Below are 21,966 nucleotides of genomic sequence, written 5' to 3' on the forward strand. Positions count from 1 at the left end.
CTGTGCGTATCTGTGATTATCTCTATCTGTCCCTGTGCGTATCTGTGATTATCTCTATTGGTTCCTGTGCGTATCTGTGATTATCTCTGTCTGTCCCTGTGTGTATCTGTGATTATCTCTATTTGTTCCTGTGTGTATCTGTGATTGTCTCTATTGGTCCCTGTGCGTATCTGTGATTGTCTCTATTTGTTCCTGTGTGTATCTGTGATTGTCTCTATTGGTCCCTGTGCGTATCTGTGATTATCTCTATTGGTTCCTGTGCGTATCTGTGATTGTCTCTATTGGTTCCTGTGCGTATCTGTGATTATCTCTATTTGTTCCTGTGTGTATCTGTGATTGTCTCTATTGGTCCCTGTGCGTATCTGTGATTATCTCTATTGGTTCCTGTGCGTATCTGTGATTGTCTCTATTGGTTCCTGTGCGTATCTGTGATTGTCTCTATTGGTTCCTGTGCGTATCTGTGATTATCTCTATTTGTTCCTGTGCGTATCTGTGATTGTCTCTATTGGTTCCTGTGCGTATCTGTGATTATCTCTATTTGTTCCTGTGTGTATCTGTGATTATCTCTATTGGTTCCTGTGCGTATCTGTGATTGTCTCTATTGGTTCCTGTGCGTATCTGTGATTATCTCTATTTGTTCCTGTGCGTATCTGTGATTATCTCTATTTGTTCCTGTGCGTATCTGTGATTATCTCTATTGGTTCCTGTGCGTATCTGTGATTGTCTCTATTGGTTCCTGTGCGTATCTGTGATTATCTCTATTTGTTCCTGTGTGTATCTGTGATTGTCTCTATTGGTTCCTGTGCGTATCTGTGATTGTCTCTATTGGTTCCTGTGCGTATCTGTGATTATCTCTATTTGTTCCTGTGTGTATCTGTGATTATCTCTATTGGTTCCTGTGCGTATCTGTGATTGTCTCTATTGGTTCCTGTGCGTATCTGTGATTATCTCTATTTGTTCCTGTGTGTATCTGTGATTATCTCTATTGGTTCCTGTGCGTATCTGTGATTGTCTCTATTGGTTCCTGTGCGTATCTGTGATTATCTCTATTTGTTCCTGTGCGTATCTGTGATTATCTCTATTTGTTCCTGTGCGTATCTGTGATTATCTCTATTTGTTCCTGTGTGTATCTGTGATTGTCTCTATTTGTTCCTGTGCGTATCTGTGATTATCTCTATTGGTTCCTGTGCGTATCTGTGATTGTCTCTATTGGTTCCTGTGCGTATCTGTGATTATCTCTATCTGTCCCTGTGCGTATCTGTGATTATCTCTATCTGTCCCTGTGTGTATCTGTGATTATCTCTATTTGTTCCTGTGCGTATCTGTGATTGTCTCTGTCTCTCAATCTGAGTATCTGTGATTATCTCTATCTGTCCCTGTGTGTATCTGTGATTATCTCTATTTGTTCCTGTGCGTATCTGTGATTGTCTCTATTGGTTCCTGTGCGTATCTGTGATTATCTCTATCTGTCCCTGTGTGTATCTGTGATTATCTCTATTTGTTCCTGTGCGTATCTGTGATTATCTCTATCTGTCCCTGTGCGTATCTGTGATTATCTCTATCTGTCCCTGTGCGTATCTGTGATTATCTCTATTGGTTCCTGTGCGTATCTGTGATTATTTCTATTGGTCCCTGTGCATATCTGTGATTATCTCTATTGGTTCCTGTGCGTATCTGTGATTATCTCTATCTGTCCCTGTGTGTATCTGTGATTATCTCTATCTGTCCCTGTGCGTATCTGTGATTATTTCTATTGGTTCCTGTGTGTATCTGTGATTATTTCTATTGGTTCCTGTGTGTATCTGTGATTATCTCTGTCTGTCCCTGTGTGTATCTGTGATTATCTCTATCTGTCCCTGTGCGTATCTGTGATTATCTCTATTGGTTCCTGTGCGTATCTGTGATTATTTCTATTGGTCCCTGTGCATATCTGTGATTATCTCTATTGGTTCCTGTGCGTATCTGTGATTATCTCTATCTGTCCCTGTGTGTATCTGTGATTATCTCTATTGGTTCCTGTGCGTATCTGTGATTATTTCTATTGGTTCCTGTGTGTATCTGTGATTATTTCTATTGGTTCCTGTGTGTATCTGTGATTATCTCTGTCTGTCCCTGTGTGTATCTGTGATTATCTCTATCTGTCCCTGTGCGTATCTGTGATTATCTCTATTGGTTCCTGTGTGTATCTGTGATTATTTCTATTGGTTCCTGTGCGTATCTGTGATTATCTCTATTTTTTCCGATGTGTATCTGTGATTATCACTGTCTGTCACTCTGTGTATCTGTGATTATCTCTATTGGTTCCTGTGTGTATCTGTGATTATCTCTATTGGTTCCTGTACGTATCTGTGATTATTGCTGTCTGTCCCTGTTCGTATCTGTGATTATCTCTATTGGTTCCTGTGTGTATCTGTGATTCTCTCTGTTGGTTCCTGTGGGTATCTGAAATTATCTCTATCGGTTCCTGTGTGTATCTGTGATTCTCTCTATTGGTTCCTGTGGGTATCTGAAATTATCTCTATTGGTTGCGATATGTATCTGTGATTCTCTCTATTGGTTCCTGTGTGTATATGTGACTATCTCCATTAGTTCCTATGCGTATCTGTGATTCACTCTATTTAGTCCTCTGTGTATCTGTAATTATCACTGTCTGTATCTCTGTGTATCTGTGATTCTCTCTATTGGTTCCTGTGCGTATCTGTGATTATCTCTGTCTGTCCCTGTGCGTATCTGTGATTATCTCTGTCTGTCCCTGTGTGTATCTGTGATTATCTCTATTGGTTCCTGTGCGTATCTGTGATTATCTCTTTTGGTTCCTGTGTGTATCTGTGATTATCTCTGTCTGTCCCTGTGCGTATCTGTGATTATCTCTGTCTGTCCCTGTGCGTATCTGTGATTATATATGTCTGTCCCTGTGTGTATCTGTGATTATCTCTGTCTGTTCCTGTGTGTATCTGTGATTATCTCTGTCTGTTCCTGTGTGTATCTGTGATTATCTCTGTCTGTCCCTGTGCGTATCTGTGATTATATATGTCTGTCCCTGTGTGTATCTGTGATTATCTCTGTCTGTTCCTGTGTGTATCTGTGATTATCTCTGTCTGTCCCTGTGTGTATCTGTGATTATCTCTATTTGTTCCTGTGCGTAACTGTAATTATCTCCATTGGTTCCTTTGTGTATCTGTGATTATCTCTGTCTGTTCCTGTGTGTATCTGTGATTATCTCTGTCTGTCCCTGTGTGTATCTGTGATTATCTCTATTGGTTCTTGTGTGTATCTGTGATTATCTCTGTCTGTCCCTGTGTATATCTGCGATTATCTCTGTCAGCCCTGTGTGTATCTGTGATTATCTCTGTCTGTCCCTGTGTGTACCTGTAATTATCTCTATTGGTTCCTGTGCGTATCTGTGATTATCTCTGTCTGTCCCTGTGTGGATCTGTGATTATCTCTCTCTGTCAATCTGTGTATCTGTGACTCTCTCTATTGGTTCCTGTTTTTATCTGTGATTCTCTCTATTGGTTCCTGTGTGTATCTGCGATTATCTCTCTCTGTCAATCTGTGTATCTGTGACTCTCTCTATTGGTTCCTGTGTGTATCTGTGATTCTCTCTATTGGTTCCGATGTGTATCTGTGATTATCACTGTCTGTCACTCTGTGTATCTGTGATTATCTCGATTGGTTCCTGTTTGTATCTGTTTTTCTCTTTCTCTGTTCCTGTGTGTATCTGTGATTCTATCGCTCTGTACCTGTGTGTATCTGTGACTATCTCCATTGGTTCCTGTGCGTATCTGTGATTCACCCTATTTGTTCCTCTGTGTATCTGTAATTATCACTGCTGTCACTCTGTGTATCTGTGATTCTCTCTATTGGTTCCTGTGCGTATCTGCGATTATCTCTTTCTGTCAATCTGTGTATCTGTGATTATCTCTATTGGTTCCTGTGCGTATCTGTGATTATCGCTTTCTGTCCCTGTGTGTATCTGTGATTCTCTCTATTGGTTCCTGTGTGTATCTGCGATTATCTCTTTCTGTCAATCTGTGTATCTGTGATTATCTCTATTGGTTCCTGTGCGTATCTGTGATTATCGCTTTCTGTCCCTGTGTGTATCTGTGATTCTCTCTATTGGTTCCTGTGTGTATCTGCGATTATCTCTCTCTGTCAATCTGTGTATCTGTGATTCTCTCTATTGGTTCCTGTGTGTATCTGTGATTATCTCTATTGGTTCCTGTGTGTATCTGTGCTTCTCTCTATTGGTTCCTGTGTGTATCTGTAATTATCTCTATTGGTTCTTGTGTGAATCTGTGATTATCTCTGTCTGTCCCTGTGCGTATCTGTGATTATCTCTATTTGTTCCTGTGTGTATCTGTGATTCTCTCTATTGGTTCCTGTGTGTATCTGCGATTATCTCTCTCTGTCAATCTGTGTATCTGTGATTCTCTCTATTGGTTCTTGTGCGTATCTGTGATTATCTCTATTGGTTCCTGTGTGTATCTGTGATTCTCTCTATTGGTTCCTGTGTGTATCTGTGATTATCTCCGTCTGTCCCTGTGCGTATCTGTGATTATCTCTGTCTGCCCTGTGTGTATCTGTGATTATCTCTGTCTGTCCCTGTGTGTATCTGTGATTATCTCTGTCTGTCCCTGTGTGTATCTGTGATTATCTCTTTTCGTTCCTGTGCGTAACTGTGATTATCTCTATTGGTTCTTGTGCGTATCTGTGATTATCTCTATTTGTTCCTGTGTGTAACTGTGATTATTTCTATTTGTTCCTATGTGTATCTGTGATTATCTCTGTCTGTCCCTGTGCATATCTGTGATTATCTCTGTCTGTCCCTGTGTGTACCTGTAATTATCTCTGTCTGTCCGTGTGTATCTGTAATTATCTCTGTCTGTCCGTGTGTATCTGTAATTATCTCTATTGGTTCCTGTGCGTATCTCTGATTATCGCTGTCTGTCCCTGTGTGTATCTGTGATTATCTCTGTCTGTCCGTGTGTATCTGTAATTATCTCTATTGGTTCCTGTGCGTATCTCTGATTATCGCTGTCTGTCCATGTGTGTATCTGTGATTATCTCTGTCTGTCCGTGTGTATCTGTATATATCTCTATTGGTTCCTGTGCGTATCTCTGATTATCGCTGTCTGTCCCTGTGCGTATCTGTAATTATCTCCATTGTTTCCTATGTGTATCTGTGATTATCTGTATTGGTTCCTGTGCGTATCTGTGATTCTCTCTATTGGTTCCGAAGTGTATCTGTGATTATCACTGTCTGTCACTCTGTTTATCTGTGATTATCTCTATTGGTTCCTGTGCTTATCTGTGATTATCTCGATTGGTTCCTGTTTGTATCTGTGTTTCTCTTTCTCTGTTCCTGTGTGTATCTGTGACTCTATCTCTCTGTTCCTGTGTGTATCTGTGATTATCTCTATTGGTTCCTGTGTGTATCTGTGTTTCTCTTTCTCTGTTCCTGTGTGTATCTGTGACTCTATGTCTCTGTTCCTGTGCGTATCTGTAATTATCTCTATAGGTTCCTGTGTGTATCTGTGATTATCTCTGTCTGTCCCTGTGTGTATCTGTAATTATCTCTATTAGTTCCTGTGTGTATCTGTGATTATCTCTATTGGTTCCTGTGTTTATCTGTGATTATCTTGATTGGTTCCTGTTTGTATCTATGATTCTCTCTCTCTGTTCCTGTGTGTATCTGTGATTCTATCTCTCTGTTCCTGTGTGTATCTGTGATTATCTCTATTGGTTCCTGTGTGTATCTGTGATTATCTCTGTCTGTCCCTGTGTGTATCTGTAATTATCTCTATTGTTTCCTGTGTGTATCTGTAATTATCTCTATTGGTTCCTGTGTGTATCTGTGATTATCTCTATTGGTTCCTGTGTGTATCTGTGATTATCTCTATTGGTTCCTGTGTGTATCTGTAATTATCTCTATTAGTTCCTGTGTGTATCTGTGATTATCTCTATTGGTTCCTGTGTGTATCTGTAATTATCTCTATTAGTTCCTGTGTGTATCTGTAATTATCTCTATTAGTTCCTGTGTGTATCTGTGATTATCTCTATTGGTTCCTGTGTGTATCTGTAATTATCTCTATTAGTTCCTGTGTGTATCTGTAATTATCTCTATTGGTTCCTGTGTGTATCTGTGATTATCTCTATTGTTTCCTGTGTGTATCTGTGATTATCTCTATTGGTTCCTGTGTGTATCTGTAATTATCTCTATTAGTTCCTGTGTGTATCTGTGATTATCTCTATTAGTTCCTGTGTGTATCTGTAATTATCTCTATTAGTTCCTGTGTGTATCTGTGATTATCTCTATTGGTTCCTGTGTGTATCTGTAATTATCTCTATTAGTTCCTGTGTGTATCTGTAATTATCTCTATTGGTTCCTGTGTGTATCTGTGATTATCTCTATTGTTTCCTGTGTGTATCTGTGATTATCTCTATTGGTTCCTGTGTGTATCTGTAATTATCTCTATTAGTTCCTGTGCGTATCTGTGATTATCTCTATTGGTTCCTGTTTGTATCTATGATTCTCTCTCTCTGTTCCTGTGTGTATCTGTGATTCTATCTCTCTGTTCCTGTGTGTATCTGTGATTATCTCTATTGGTTCCTGTGCGTATCTGTAATTATCTCTATTAGTTCCTGTGTGTATCTGTGATTATCTCTATTGGTTCCTGTGCGTATCTGTGATTATCTCTATTGGTTCCTGTTTGTATCTATGATTCTCTCTCTCTGTTCCTGTGTGTATCTGTGATTCTATCTCTCTGTTCCTGTTTGTATCTATGATTCTCTCTCTCTGTTCCTGTGTGTATCTGTGATTCTATCTCTCTGTTCCTGTGTGTATCTGTGATTATCTCTATTGGTTCCTGTGCGTATCTGTAATTATCTCTATTAGTTCCTGTGTGTATCTGTGATTATCTCTATTGGTTCCTGTGTGTATCTGTAATTATCTCTATTAGTTCCTGTGTGTATCTGTGATTATCTCTATTGGTTCCTGTGTGTATCTGTGATTATCTCTATTGGTTCCTGTGCGTATCTGTGATTATCTCTGTCTGTCCCTGTGCTTTTCTGTGATTATCTCTGTCTGTCCCTGTGCTTTTCTGTGATTATCTCTGGCTGTCCCTGTGTGTATCTGTAATTATCTCTATTGGTTCCTGTGTGTATCTGTGATTTTTCTGTCCGTCTCTGTGTTTATCTGTGATTCTCTCTCTCTTTCTCTGTGTGTATCTGTGATTCTCTCCCTCTCTGTCTCTGTGTGTATAGATGATTCTCTCTCTGACCCTATGTGTATGTGAGATTCTTCCTCTCTTTCTCTGCTTGTATCCGTGATTTCCTGTCTTGCCCTTCTATGTAACTGTGATTCTCTATCGCTGAACTCTCCCTCAGTTCTTGTGTTTATCTGTGATTCTCTGTCTCTGTCTCTGTGTGTATCTGTAATTGTCTCTCTCCGTCTCTGTTTGAAGATGTGATTCTCTCTCTGTCTCTATGTGTATCTGCCATTCTCTCTCTCTTTCTCTGTGTGTATCTGTGATTCTCTCCCTCTGTCCCTGATTGTATCTGTGACTCTTTCAGTTCCTGTGTGTATCTGTGATTCTCTCTCTCTGTCCCTGTGTGTATCTGTTATTCTCTCTCTGTCTCTGTGTGCATCTGTGATTCTCTCTATCTATCTCTGGGTTGATCTGTGATTCTCTCCCTCAGTTCTTGATTGTACCTGTGATCCTCTCGCTCAGTGCCTGTGAGGAACTGTGTTTCCTCCTCTCTCCCTGTCTATATCAGTGATTCTCTCTCTCTGTACTTGTGTGTGTCTGTGATTCTCTCTCTGTCTCTGTCTCTGTGTGTATCTGTGATTCTCTATCTGTACCTGTGTGTATTTGTAATTCTCTCTCTCTGTCCCTGCATGTGTCTGTGATTCTCTCTCTCTGTCTTTGTGTGTCTCTGTGATTCTCTGTCTCTGTCTCTGTGTGTATCTGTGATTCTCTCTCTCTGTCTGTGTGTGTATCTGTGATTCTTTCTCTCTGTCTCTGTGTGTATCTGTGATTCTCTGTCTCTTTCTCCGTGTGTATCGGTGATTCTCTCCCTCTGTCTCTGTTTGTATCTGTGATTCTCTTTCTCTGTCTCTATGTGTAACTGTGATTCTCTCTCTCTGAACCTGTGTGTATCTGTGATTCTATCTCTCTGTCTCTGTGGGTATCTGTAATTCTCTATTTCTGTCTGTGCGTGTATCTGTGATTCTCTCTCTGTGTCTCTGTGTGTATCTGTGCTTCTCACTCTCTGTCTCTGTTTGTATCTCTGATTCTCTCTCTCTGTCTCTGTGTGTATCTGTGATTCTCTCTCTCTGTCTCTGTGTGTATCTGTGACTCTCTCTGTCTGTCTCTGTGTGTATCAGTGATTCTCTCTGTCTGTCTCTGAGTGTCTCTGTGATTCTCTGTCTCTGTCTGTAGGTGTATCTGTGATTCTCTCTGTCTGTCTCTGTGTGCATCTGTGATTCTCTGTCTCTGTCTGTGTGTGTATCTGTGATCCTCTCTCTCTATCTCTGTCTATCTGTGATTCTCTCTCCGTACCTGTTTGTATTTGTAATTCTCTCTCTCTATCTCTGTGTGTATCTGTGATTCTCTCTGTCTGTCCCTCTGTGTATCTGTGATTCTCTGTCTCTGTCTCTGTGTTTATCTGTGACTCTCTCTGTCTTTCTCTGTGTGTATCTGTGATTCTCTGTCTCTGTCTCTCTGTGTATCTGTGATTCTCTCTCTGTCTCTGTGTGTATCTGTGATTCTCTCTCTCTGTCTCTGTGTTTATCTGTAATTCTCTATCTCTGTCTGTTCGTGTATCTGTGATTCTCTCTCTGTGTCTCTGTGTGTATCTGTGATTCTTTCTCTCTGTCTCTGTGTGTATCTGTGATTCCCTCTCTTGTCCCTGTGTGTATCTGTGATTCTCTCTCTCTGTCTCGGTGTGTATCTGTGATTCGCTCCCTCTCTGTCTCTGTGTGTATCTGTGATTCGCTATCGCTGACCTCTCCCTCAGTTCTTGTGTTTATCTGTGATTCTCTCTCTCCGTCTCTGTGTGTATGTGTGATTCTCTCCCTCTCTGTCTCTATGTGTATAGATGATTCTCTCTCTGACCCGATGTGTATGTGAGATTGTTCCTCTCTTTCTCTGCTTGTATCTGTGATTTCCTGTCTTGCCCTTGTATGTAACTGTGATTCTCTATCGCTGACCTCTCCCTCAGTTCTTGTGCTGATCTGTGATTCTCTCTCTCCGTCACTGTGTGTATGTGTGATTCCCTCTCTTTTCCCTGTGTTTATCTGTGATTCTCTGTCTCTGTCTCTGTGTATATCTGTTATTGTCTCTCTCCTTCTCTGTTTGAATATGTGATTCTCTCTCTGTCTGTCCCTGTGTGTATCTGTGAATTTCTCTCTGTCGCAATTTATCTTTCTGTGATTCTTTCTGTCTGTCCCTGTGTGTATCTGTGAATTTCTCTCTGTCGCAATTTATCTTTCTGTGATTCTCTCTGTCTGTCTCTGTGTGTATCTGTGATTCTCTCCTTCTTGCCCCTGTGTGTATCTCTGATTATCTCTCTCAGTCCCTGTATGTAATTGTGTTTCCTCCTCTCTCCCTGTCTGTATCAGTGATTCTCTCTCTCAGTCCATGTGTGTATCTGTGATTCTCTCTCTCAGTCCCTGTATGTAATTGTGTTTCCTCCTCTCTCCCTGTCTGTATCAGTGATTCTCTCCCTCTGTCCCTGTGTGTATCTGTGAATTTCTCTCTGTCGCACTTTATCTATCTGTGATTCTCTCTCTTGTCCCCGTGTGAATCTGTGATTCTCTCAAAAGGTGTGCAAAGGAAACCCGACCACATTCCAAATGCCAGACCTGGAATCCCGACCCGACCGGGCCCGAACCCCACACGTGTCGACGGATCCCGTTGGCTACTGGCTCAGCGTCGGTTTCCTTTGCACACCTTTAATTCTCTCAAATTCTCTGTGTGTATCTGCGATTCTCTCTCTCTCTCTCTGTTTATCTGTGATTCTCTCTCTCTGTCTCTGTGTGTATCCGTGATTCTCTCTATGTCTCTGTGTGTATCTGTGATTCTCTCTCTTTCTGTCTCTCTGTTTATCTGTGATTCTCTCTCTCTGTCTCTGTGTGTATCCGTGATTCTCTCTATGTCTCTGTGTGTATCTGTGATTCTCTCTCGCTGTCTCTGTGTGTATCTGTGATTCTCTCTCTCTCTGTCTCTGTGTGTATCCGTGATTCTCTCTATGTCTCTGTGTGTATCCGTGATTCTCTCTATGTCTCTGTGTGTATCTGTGATTCTCTCTCGCTGTCTCTGTGTGTATCTGTGATTCTCTCTCTTTCTGTCTCTGTGTTTATCTGTGACTCTCTCTGTCTTTCTCTGTGTGTATCTGTGATTCTCTGTCTCTGTCTCTCTGTGTATCTGTGATTCTCTCTCTGTCTCTGTGTGTATCTGTGATTCTCTCTCTCTGTCTCTGTGTATCTGTGATACTCTGTCTCTGTCTCTGTGTGTATCTGTGATTCTCTCTCTTTCTGTCTCTGTGTTTATCTGTGACTCTCTCTCTCTCTGTCTCTGTGTGTATCTGTGATACTCTGTCTCTGTCTCTGTCTCTGTGTGTATCTGTGATTCTCTCTCTTTCTGTCTCTGTGTTTATCTGTGATTCTCTCTCTTTCTGTCTCTGTGTTTATCTGTGATTCTCTCTCTCTGTCTCTGTGTGTATCTGAGATTCTCTCCCTCTGACCCTGTGTCTATCTGTGGCTCTCTCTCTCTGTCTCTGTGTGTATCTGTGATACTCTGTCTCTGTCTCTGTGTGTATCAGTGATTCCCTGTCTCTGTCTGTGTGTGTATCTGTGATTGTCTCTCTCTCTCTCTGTTTATCTGTGATTCTCTCTCTCTGTCTCTGTGTGTATCCGTGATTCTCTCTATGTCTCTGTGTGTATCTGTGATTCTCTCTCGCTGTCTCTGTGTGTATCTGTGATTCTCTCTCTTTCTGTCCCTGTGTTTATCTGTGATTCTCTCTCTCTGTCTCTGTGTGTATCTGTGATTCTCTCTCTCTCTGTCTCTGTGTGTATCTGTGATTCTCTCTCTCTGTCTCTGTGTGTATCTGTGATTCTTTCTCTCCGTCTCTGTGTGTTTATGTGATTCTATCTCCCTGTCTCTGTGTGTATCTGTGATTCCCTCTCTTGCCCCTGTGTGTATCTGTGATTCTCTCTCTCTGTCTCTGTGTGTATCTGTGATTCTCTCTCTCTGTCTCTGTGTGTATCTGAGATTCTCTCCCTCTGACCCTGAGTCTATCTGTGACTCTCTCTCTCTCTGTCTCTGTGTGTATCTGTGATACTCTCTCTCTGTCTCTGTGTGTAACTGTGATTCCCTCTCTTGTCCCTGTGTGTATCTGTGATTCTCTCTCTCTGTCTCTGTGTGTATCTGTGATTCTCGATCTCTGTCTCTGTGTGTATCTGTGATTCTCTACCTCTGACCCTGTGTGTATCTGTAACTCTCTCTCTCTGTCTCTGTGTTTATCTGTGATTCTCTGTCTCTGTCTCTGTGTGTAACTGTGATTCCCTCTCTTGTCCCTGTGTGTATCTGTGATTCTCTCTCTGTCCCTGTGTGTATCTGTGACTCTCTACCTCTCTGTCTCTGTGTGTATAGATGATTCTCTCTCTGACCCTATGTCGATGTGAGATTGTTCCTCTCTTTCACTGCTTGCATCTGTGATTTGATGTCTTGCCCTTGTATGTAACTGTGATTCTCTATCGCTGACCTCTCCCTCAGTTCTTGTGTTTATCTGTGATTTTCTCTCTCTTGTCCCTGTGTGTATCTGTGATTCTCTCTCTCCGTCTCTGTGTGTATGTCTGATTCCCTCTCTTGTCCCTGTGTTTATCTGTGATTCTCTGTCTCGGTCTCTGTGTGTATCTGTAATTGTCTCTCTCCGTCTCTGTGTGTATCTGTGATTCTCTCTCTATGTCCCTGTGTGTATCTGTGACTCTCTCTGTCTGTCCATGTGTGTATCTGTGATTCTCTCTCTCTGTCTCTGTGTGTATCTGTGATTCTCTGTCTCTGTCCCTGTGTGTATCTGTGATTCTCTCTCTCTGTCCCTGTGTGTATCTGTGATTCTCTCTCTCTGTCTCTGTGTGTATCTGTGATTCTCTCTCTCTGTCTCTGTGTGTATCTGTGATTCTCTCTCTTTCTGTCTCTGTGTTTATCTGTGATTCTCTGTCTCTGTCTTTGTGTGTATCTGTGATTCTTTCTCTCCGTCACTGTGTGTTTATGTGATTCTATCTCCCTGTCTCTGTGTGTATCTGTGATTCTCTGTCTCTGTCTCTGTTTGTATGTGTGATTCTCTCTCTGTACCTGTGTCTATCTATAATTCTCTCCTTCTTTCTCTGCGTGTACCTGTGATTCTCTGTCTCTGTCAGTGTGTGTATCTGTGATTCTCTCTCTCTGTCTCTGTGTTTATCTGTGATTCTCTCTCTCTGTCTCTGTGTGTATCTGTGATTCTCTCTCTCTGTCTCTGTGTGTATCTGTGATTCTCTCTCTTTCTGTCTCTGTGTTTATCTGTGATTCTCTGTCTCTGTCTTTGTGTGTATCTGTGATTCTTTCTCTCCGTCACTGTGTGTTTATGTGATTCTATCTCCCTGTCTCTGTGTGTATCTGTGATTCCCTGTCTCTGTCTGTGTGTGTATCTGTGATTCTCTGTCTCTGTCTCTGTTTGTATGTGTGATTCTCTCTCTGTACCTGTGTCTATCTATAATTCTCTCCTTCTTTCTCTGCGTGTACCTGTGATTCTCTGTCTCTGTCAGTGTGTGTATCTGTGATTCTCTCTCTCTGTCTCTGTGTTTATCTGTGATTCTCTCTCTCTGTCTCTGGGTGTATCTGTGATTCTCTCTCTCTGTCTCTGTGTGTATCTGTGATTCTCTCTCTTTCTGTCTCTGTGTTTATCTGTGATTCTCTGTCTCTGTCTCTGTGTGTATCTGTGATTCTTTCTCTCCGTCTCTGTGTGTTTATGTGATTCTATCTCCCTGTCTCTGTGTGTATCTGTGATTCCCTCTCTTGCCTGTGTGTGTATCTGTGATTCTCTCTCTCTGTCTCTGTGTGTATCTGAGATTCTCTCCCTCTGACCCTGAGTCTATCTGTGACTCTCTCTCTCTCTGTCTCTGTGTGTATCTGTGATACTCTCTCTCTGTCTCTGTGTGTATCTGTGATTCCCTCTCTTGCCCCTGTGTGTACCTGTTATTCTCTCTCTCTGTCTCTGTGTGTATCTGTAATTCTCTCTCTGTCCCTGTGTGTATCTGTGACTCTCTCTCTGTCTCTGTGTGTAACTGTGATTCTCTCTTTCTCTCTCTGTGTGTATCTGTGATGCTCTCCTTCTGTCTCTATGTTTATCGGTGATTCTCTCTCTCTGTTCCTGTGTGTACCTGTGACTCTCTCTGTCTGTCTCTGTATGGATCTCTGATTCTCTCTCTCTCTGTCCCTATGTGTAACTGTGATTCTCTCTGTCTGTCTCTGTGTGTATCTGTGATTCTCTCTCTCTGTCTCTGTGTGTATCTGTGATTCTCGATCTCTGTCTCTGTGTGTATCTGTGATTCTCTCTCGCTGTCTCTGTGTGTATCTGTGATTCTCTCTCTTTCTGTCCCTGTGTTTATCTGTGATTCTCTCTGTCTCTGTGTGTATCTGTGATTCTCTCTCTCTCTCTCTGTTTATCTGTGATTCTCTCTCTCTGTCTCTGTGTTTATCTGTGACTCTCTCTCTCTCTGTCTCTGTGTGTATCTGTGCTACTCTGTCTCTGTCTCTGTGTGTATCTGTGATTCTCTCTCTTTCTGTCTCTGTGTTTATCTGTGACTCTCTCTCTCTCTGTCTCTGTGTGTATCTGTGATACTCTGTCTCTGTCTCTGTCTCTGTGTGTATCTGTGATTCTCTCTCTTTCTGTCTCTGTGTTTATCTGTGATTCTCTCTCTTTCTGTCTCTGTGTTTATCTGTGATTCTCTCTCTCTGTCTCTGTGTGTATCTGAGATTCTCTCCCTCTGACCCTGTGTCTATCTGTGGCTCTCTCTCTCTGTCTCTGTGTGTATCTGTGATACTCTGTCTCTGTCTCTGTGTGTATCAGTGATTCCCTGTCTCTGTCTGTGTGTGTATCTGTGATTCTCTCTCTCTCTCTCTGTTTATCTGTGATTCTCTCTCTCTGTCTCTGTGTGTATCCGTGATTCTCTCTATGTCTCTGTGTGTATCTGTGATTCTCTCTCGCTGTCTCTGTGTGTATCTGTGATTCTCTCTCTTTCTGTCCCTGTGTTTATCTGTGATTCTCTCTCTCTGTCTCTGTGTGTATCTGTGATTCTCTCTCTCTCTGTCTCTGTGTGTATCTGTGATTCTCTCTCTCTGTCTCTGTGTGTATCTGTGATTCTTTCTCTCCGTCTCTGTGTGTTTATGTGATTCTATCTCCCTGTCTCTGTGTGTATCTGTGATTCCCTCTCTTGCCCCTGTGTGTATCTGTGATTCTCTCTCTCTGTCTCTGTGTGTATCTGTGATTCTCTCTCTCTGTCTCTGTGTGTATCTGAGATTCTCTCCCTCTGACCCTGTGTCTATCTGTGGCTCTCTCTCTCTGTCTCTGTGTGTATCTGTGATACTCTCTCTCTGTCTCTGTGTGTATCTGTGATTCCCTGTCTCTGTCTGTGTGTGTATCTGTGATTCTCTGTCTCTGTCTCTGTTTGTATGTGTGATTCTCTCTCTGTACCTGTGTCTATCTATAATTCTCTCCTTCTTTCTCTGCGTGTACCTGTGATTCTCTGTCTCTGTCAGTGTGTGTATCTGTGATTCTCTCTCTCTGTCTCTGTGTTTATCTGTGATTCTCTCTCTCTGTCTCTGTGTGTATCTGTGATTCTCTCTCTCTGTCTCTGTGTGTATCTGTGATTCTCTCTCTTTCTGTCTCTGTGTTTATCTGTGATTCTCTGTCTCTGTCTCTGTGTGTATCTGTGATTCTTTCTCTCCGTCACTGTGTGTTTATGTGATTCTATCTCCCTGTCTCTGTGTGTATCTGTGATTCCCTGTCTCTGTCTGTGTGTGTATCTGTGATTCTCTGTCTCTGTCTCTGTTTGTATGTGTGATTCTCTCTCTGTACCTGTGTCTACCTATAATTCTCTCCTTCTTTCTCTGCGTGTACCTGTGATTCTCTGTCTCTGTCAGTGTGTGTATCTGTGATTCTCTCTCTCTGTCTCTGGGTGTATCTGTGATTCTCTCTCTCTGTCTCTGTGTGTATCTGTGATTCTCTCTCTTTCTGTCTCTGTGTTTATCTGTGATTCTCTGTCTCTGTCTCTGTGTGTATCTGTGATTCTTTCTCTCCGTCTCTGTGTGTTTATGTGATTCTATCTCCCTGTCTCTGTGTGTATCTGTGATTCCCTCTCTTGCCTGTGTGTGTATCTGTGATTCTCTCTCTCTGTCTCTGTGTGTATCTGAGATTCTCTCCCTCTGACCCTGAGTCTATCTGTGACTCTCTCTCTCTCTGTCTCTGTGTGTATCTGTGATACTCTCTCTCTGTCTCTGTGTGTATCTGTGATTCCCTGTCTCTGTCTGTGTGTGGATCTGTGATTCTCTGTCTCTGTCTCTGTTTGTATGTGTGATTCTCTCTCTGTACCTGTGTCTATCTATAATTCTCTCCTTCTTTCTCTGCGTGTACCTGTGATTCTCTGTCTCTGTCAGTGTGTGTATCTGTGATTCTCTCTCTCTGTCTCTGGGTGTATCTGTGATTCTCTCTCTCTGTCTCTGTGTTTATCTGTGATTCTCTGTCTCTGTCTCTGTGTGTATCTGTGATTCTCTCTCTCTGTCTCTGTGTGTATCTGTGATTCTCTCTCTTTCTGTCTCTGTGTTTATCTGTGATTCTCTGTCTCTGTCTCTGTGTGTATCTGTGATTCTTTCTCTCCGTCTCTGTGTGTTTATGTGATTCTATCTCCCTGTCTCTGTGTGTATCTGTGATTCCCTCTCTTGCCTGTGTGTGTATCTGTGATTCTCTCTCTCTGTCTCTGTGTGTATCTGAGATTCTCTCCCTCTGACCCTGAGTCTATCTGTGACTCTCTCTCTCTGTCTCTGTGTGTATCTGTGATACTCTCTCTCTGTCTCTGTGTGTATCTGTGATTCTCTGTCTCTGTCTCTGTGTGTATCTGTGATTCTTTCTCTCCGTCTCTGTGTGTTTATGTGATTCTATCTCCCTGTCTCTGTGTGTATCTGTGATTCCCTCTCTTGCCCCTGTGTGTACCTGTTATTCTCTCTCTCTGTCTCTGTGTGTATCTGTAATTCTCTCTCTGTCCCTGTGTGTATCTGTGACTCTCTCTCTGTCTCTGTGTGTAACTGTGATTCTCTCTTTCTCTCTCTGTGTGTATCTGTGATGCTCTCCTTCTGTCTCTATGTTTATCGGTGATTCTCTCTCTCTGTTCCTGTGTGTACCTGTGACTCTCTCTGTCTGTCTCTGTATGGATCTCTGATTCTCTCTCTCTCTTTCCCTATGTGTAACTGTGATTCTCTCTGTCTGTCTCTGTGTGTATCTGTGATTCTCTCTCTCTGTCTCTGTGTGTATCTGTGATTCTCGATCTCTGTCTCTGTGTGTATCTGTGGTCCACTCTGTCTGTCTCTGTGTGTACCTGAGATTCTCTACCTCTGACCCTGTGTGTATCTATGACTCTCTCTCTCTGTCTCTGTGTGTATCTGTGATTCTCTCTCTCTGTCTCTGTGTGTAACTGTGATTCCCTCTCTTGTCCCTGTGTGTATCTGTGATTCTCTCTCTGTCCCTGTGTGTATCTGTGACTCTCTAAATCTCTGTCTCTGTGTGTATAGCTGATTCTCTCTCTGACCCTATGTCTATGTGAGATTCTTCCTCTCTTTCACTGCTTGTATCTGTGATTTCCTGTCTTGCCCTTGTATGTAACTGTGATTCTCTATCGCTGACCTCTCCCTCAGTTCTTGTGTTTATCTTTGATTTTCTCTCTCTCCGTCTCTGTGTGTATCTGTGATTCTCTGTCTCTGTCTCTGTGCGTATCTGTGATTCTCTCTCTCTGTCCCTGTGTGTATCTGTGACTCTCTCTCTCTGTCTCTGTGTGTATCTGTGACTCTCTCTATCTATCTCTGTGTTGATCAGTGATTCTCTCTTTCTGTCTCTGTGTGTATCTGTGATCCTCTCCCTCAGTCCCTGTGTGGAACTGTGTTTCCTCCTCTCTTCCTGTCTGGATCTGTGATTCTCTCTCTCTTTCTCTGTGTGCATCTGTGACTCACTCTGTCAGTCTCTGTGTGTCTCTGTGATTCTCTGCCTCTGTCTCTGTGTGTATCTGTGATTCTCTCTGTCTGTCTCTGTGTGTCTCTGTGATTCTCGGTCTCTGTCTCTGTGTGTATCTGTGATTCTCTGTCTCTGTCTCTGTGTGGATCTGTGATTCTCTCTCTCTGTCTCTGTGTTTAACAGTGATTCTCTCTCTGTCTCTCTGTGTATCTCTGATTATCTCTCTCTGTCCCTCTGTGTATCTGTGATTGTCTCTCTCTGTCTCTGTTGATCTATGATTCTCTCTCTGGAATTGTGTGCATCTGTAATTCACTCTTTCTGTCTCTGTTTGTATCTGTGATTCTCTGTCTCTGTCTCTGTGTGTATCTGTGATTCTATCTCTCTCTGACCCTGTGTGTATCTGTGATACTTCTCTCTGTCCCTGCGTGTATCTGTGATTCTCTCTCTCTCCCTGTGTGTATCTGTGATTCTCTCTCTCAGTCTCTATGTTTATCTGTGATTCTCTCTCTCTGTCTCTGTGTATAACTGTGATTCTCTCTTTCTGTCTCTGTGTGTATCTGTGATGGTCTCCTTCTGTCTCTGTGTTTATCGGTGAATCTCTCTCTCTGTTCCTATGTGTACCTGTGACTCTCTCTGTCTGTCTCTGTGTGGATCTCTGATTCTCTCTCTCTGTCTCTGCGTGTATCTGTGATTCTCTCTCTCTGTCTCTGTGTGTATCTGTGATTCTCTCTGTCTGTCTCTGTGTGGATCTCTGATTCTCTCTCTCTGTCTCTGCGTGTATCTGTGATTCTCTCTCTCTGTCTCTGTGTGTATTATTGATTCTCTCTGTCTGTCTCTGTGTTGAACTATGATTCTCAATCTCTGTCTCGGTGTGTATCTGTGTTTCTTTCTCTCTGTCCCTGTGTGTGTCTGTGATTCCCTCTCTTGTCCCTGTGTGTATCTGTGATTCTCTCTCTCTGTCTCTGTGTGTATCTGTGATTCTCGATCTCTGTCTCTGTGTGTATCTGAGATTCTCTACCTCTGACCCTGTGTGTATCTGAGACTCTCTCTGTCTCTGTGTGTATCTGTGATTCTCTCTCTCTGTCTCTGTGTGTAACTGTGATTCCCTCTCTTGTCCCTGTGTGTATCTCTGATTCTCTCTCTGTCCCTGTGTGTATCTGTGACTCTCTACCTCTCTGTCTCTGTGTGTCTAGATGATTCTCTCTCTGACCCTATGTCTAAGTGAGATTCTTCCTCTCTTTCACTGCTTGCATCTGTGATTTCCTGTCTTGCCCTTGTATGTAACTGTGATTCTCTATCGCTGACCTCTCCCTCAGTTCTTGTGTTTATCTGTGATTTTCTCTCTCTTGTCCCTGTGTGTATCTGTGATTCTCTCTCTGTCTCTGTGTGTATCTGTGACTCTCTCTGTCTGTCCATGTGTGTATCTGTGATTCTCTCTCTCTGTCTCTGTGTGTATCTGTGATTCTCTGTCTCTGTCCCTGTGTGTATCTGTGATTCTCTCTCTCAGTCCCTGTATGTAATTGTGTTTCCTCCTCTCTCCCTGTCTGTATCAGTGATTCTCTCTCTCTGTCCCTGTGTGTATCTGTGAATTTCTCTCTGTCACACTTTATCTATCTGTGATTCTCTCTCTTGTCCCCGTGTGAATCTGTGATTCTCTCAAAAGGTGTGCAAAGGAAACCCGACCACATTCCGAATGCCAGACCTGGAATCGCGACCCGAACGGGCCCGAACCCCACACGTGTCGAAGGATTCCGTTGGCTACTGGCTCAGCGTCGGTTTCCTTTGCACACCTTTAATTCTCTCAAATTCTCTGTGTGTATCTGTGATTCTCTCTCTCTCTCTCTGTTTATCTGTGATTCTCTCTCTCTGTCTCTGTGTGTATCCGTGATTCTCTCTATGTCTCTGTGTGTATCTGTGATTCTCTCTCTTTCTGTCTCTGTGTTTATCTGTGACTCTCTCTCTCTCTGTCTCTGTGTGTATCTGTGATACTCTGTCTCTGTCTCTGTGTGTATCTGTGATTCCCTGTCTCTGTCTGTGTGTGTATCTGTGATTATCTCTCTTTCTGTCTCTGTGTTTATCTGTGATTCTCTCTCTCTGTCTCTGTGTGTATCTGTGATTCTCTCTCTGTCTCTGTGTGTATCAGTGATTCTCTCTCTCTGTCTCTGTGTGTATCTGAGATTCTCTCCCTCTGACCCTGTGCCTATCTGTGGCTCTCTCTCTCTGTCTCTGTGTGTATCTGTGATACTCTGTCTCTGTCTCTGTGTGTATCTGTGATTCCCTGTCTCTGTCTGTGTGTGTATCTGTGATTCTCTCTCTCTCTCTCTGTTTATCTGTGATTCTCTCTCTCTGTCTCTGTGTGTATCCGTGATTCTCTCTATGTCTCTGTGTGTATCTGTGATTCTCTCTCGCTGTCTCTGTGTTTATCTGTGACTCTCTCTCTCTCTGTCTCTGTGTGCATCTGTGATTCTCTGTCTCTGTCTCTGTGTGTATCTGTGATTCTCTCTCTTTCTGTCTCTGTGTGTATCTGTGATTCTCTCTCTCTGTCTCTGTGTGTATCTGTGATTCTTTCTCTCCGTCTCTGTGTGTTTATGTGATTCTATCTCCCTGTCTCTGTGTGTATCTGTGATTCCCTCTCTTGCCCCTGTGTGTATCTGTGATTCTCTCTCTCTGTCTCTGTGTGTATCTGTGATTCTCTCTCTCTGTCTCTGTGTGTATCTGAGATTCTCTCCCTCTGACCCTGAGTCTATCTGTGACTCTCTCTCTCTCTGTCTCTGTGTGTATCTGTGATACTCTCTCTCTGTCTCTGTGTGTATCTGTGATTCCCTGTCTCTGTCTGTGTGTGTATCTGTGATTCTCTGTCTCTGTCTCTGTTTGTATGTGTGATTCTCTCTCTGTACCTGTGTCTATCTATAATTCTCTCCTTCTTTCTCTGCGTGTACCTGTGATTCTCTGTCTCTGTCAGTGTGTGTATCTGTGATTCTCTCTCTCTGTCTCTGTGTTTATCTGTGATTCTCTCTCTCTGTCTCTGTGTGTATCTGTGATTCTCTCTCTCTGTCTCTGTGTGTATCTGTGATTCTCTCTCTTTCTGTCTCTGTGTTTATCTGTGATTCTCTGTCTCTGTCTTTGTGTGTATCTGTGATTCTTTCTCTCCGTCACTGTGTGTTTATGTGATTCTATCTCCCTGTCTCTGTGTGTATCTGTGATTCCCTGTCTCTGTCTGTGTGTGTATCTGTGATTCTCTGTCTCTGTCTCTGTTTGTATGTGTGATTCTCTCTCTGTACCTGTGTCTACCTGTAATTCTCTCCTTCTTTCTCTGCGTGTACCTGTGATTCTCTGTCTCTGTCAGTGTGTGTATCTGTGATTCTCTCTCTCTGTCTCTGTGTTTATCTGTGATTCTCTCTCTCTGTCTCTGGGTGTATCTGTGATTCTCTCTCTCTGTCTCTGTGTGTATCTGTGATTCTCTCTCTTTCTGTCTCTGTGTTTATCTGTGATTCTCTGTCTCTGTCTCTGTGTGTATCTGTGATTCTTTCTCTCCGTCTCTGTGTGTTTATGTGATTCTATCTCCCTGTCTCTGTGTGTATCTGTGATTCCCTCTCTTGCCTGTGTGTGTATCTGTGATTCTCTCTCTCTGTCTCTGTTTGTATCTGACATTCTCTCCCTCTGACCCTGAGTCTATCTGTGACTCTCTCTCTCTCTGTCTCTGTGTGTATCTGTGATACTCTCTCTCTGTCTCTGTGTGTATCTGTGATTCCCTGTCTCTGTCTGTGTGTGTATCTGTGATTCTCTGTCTCTGTCTCTGTTTGTATGTGTGATTCTCTCTCTGTACCTGTGTCTATCTATAATTCTCTCCTTCTTTCTCTGCGTGTACCTGTGATTCTCTGTCTCTGTCAGTGTGTGTATCTGTGATTCTCTCTCTCTGTCTCTGTGTTTATCTGTGATTCTCTCTCTCTGTCTCTGTGTGTATCTGTGATTCTCTCTCTCTGTCTCTGTGTGTATCTGTGATTCTCTCTCTTTCTGTCTCTGTGTTTATCTGTGATTCTCTGTCTCTGTCTTTGTGTGTATCTGTGATTCTTTCTCTCCGTCACTGTGTGTTTATGTGATTCTATCTCCCTGTCTCTGTGTGTATCTGTGATTCCCTGTCTCTGTCTGTGTGTGTATCTGTGATTCTCTGTCTCTGTCTCTGTTTGTATGTGTGATTCTCTCTCTGTACCTGTGTCTATCTATAATTCTCTCCTTCTTTCTCTGCGTGTACCTGTGATTCTCTGTCTCTGTCAGTGTGTGTATCTGTGATTCTCTCTCTCTGTCTCTGTGTTTATCTGTGATTCTCTCTCTCTGTCTCTGTGTTTATCTGTGATTCTCTCTCTCTGTCTCTGTGTGTATCTGTGATTCTCTCTCTTTCTGTCTCTGTGTTTATCTGTGATTCTCTGTCTCTGTCTCTGTGTGTATCTGTGATTCTTTCTCTCCGTCTCTGTGTGTTTATGTGATTCTATCTCCCTGTCTCTGTGTGTATCTGTGATTCCCTCTCTTGCCTGTGTGTGTATCTGTGATTCTCTCTCTCTGTCTCTGTGTGTATCTGAGATTCTCTCCCTCTGACCCTGAGTCTATCTGTGACTCTCTCTCTCTCTGTCTCTGTGTGTATCTGTGATACTCTCTCTCTGTCTCTGTGTGTAACTGTGATTCCCTCTCTTGTCCCTGTGTGTATCT

The sequence above is a fragment of the Heterodontus francisci genome, chromosome 28 (assembly GCF_036365525.1).
Source record: "Heterodontus francisci isolate sHetFra1 chromosome 28, sHetFra1.hap1, whole genome shotgun sequence".
Lineage (NCBI taxonomy): Eukaryota > Metazoa > Chordata > Chondrichthyes > Heterodontiformes > Heterodontidae > Heterodontus > Heterodontus francisci.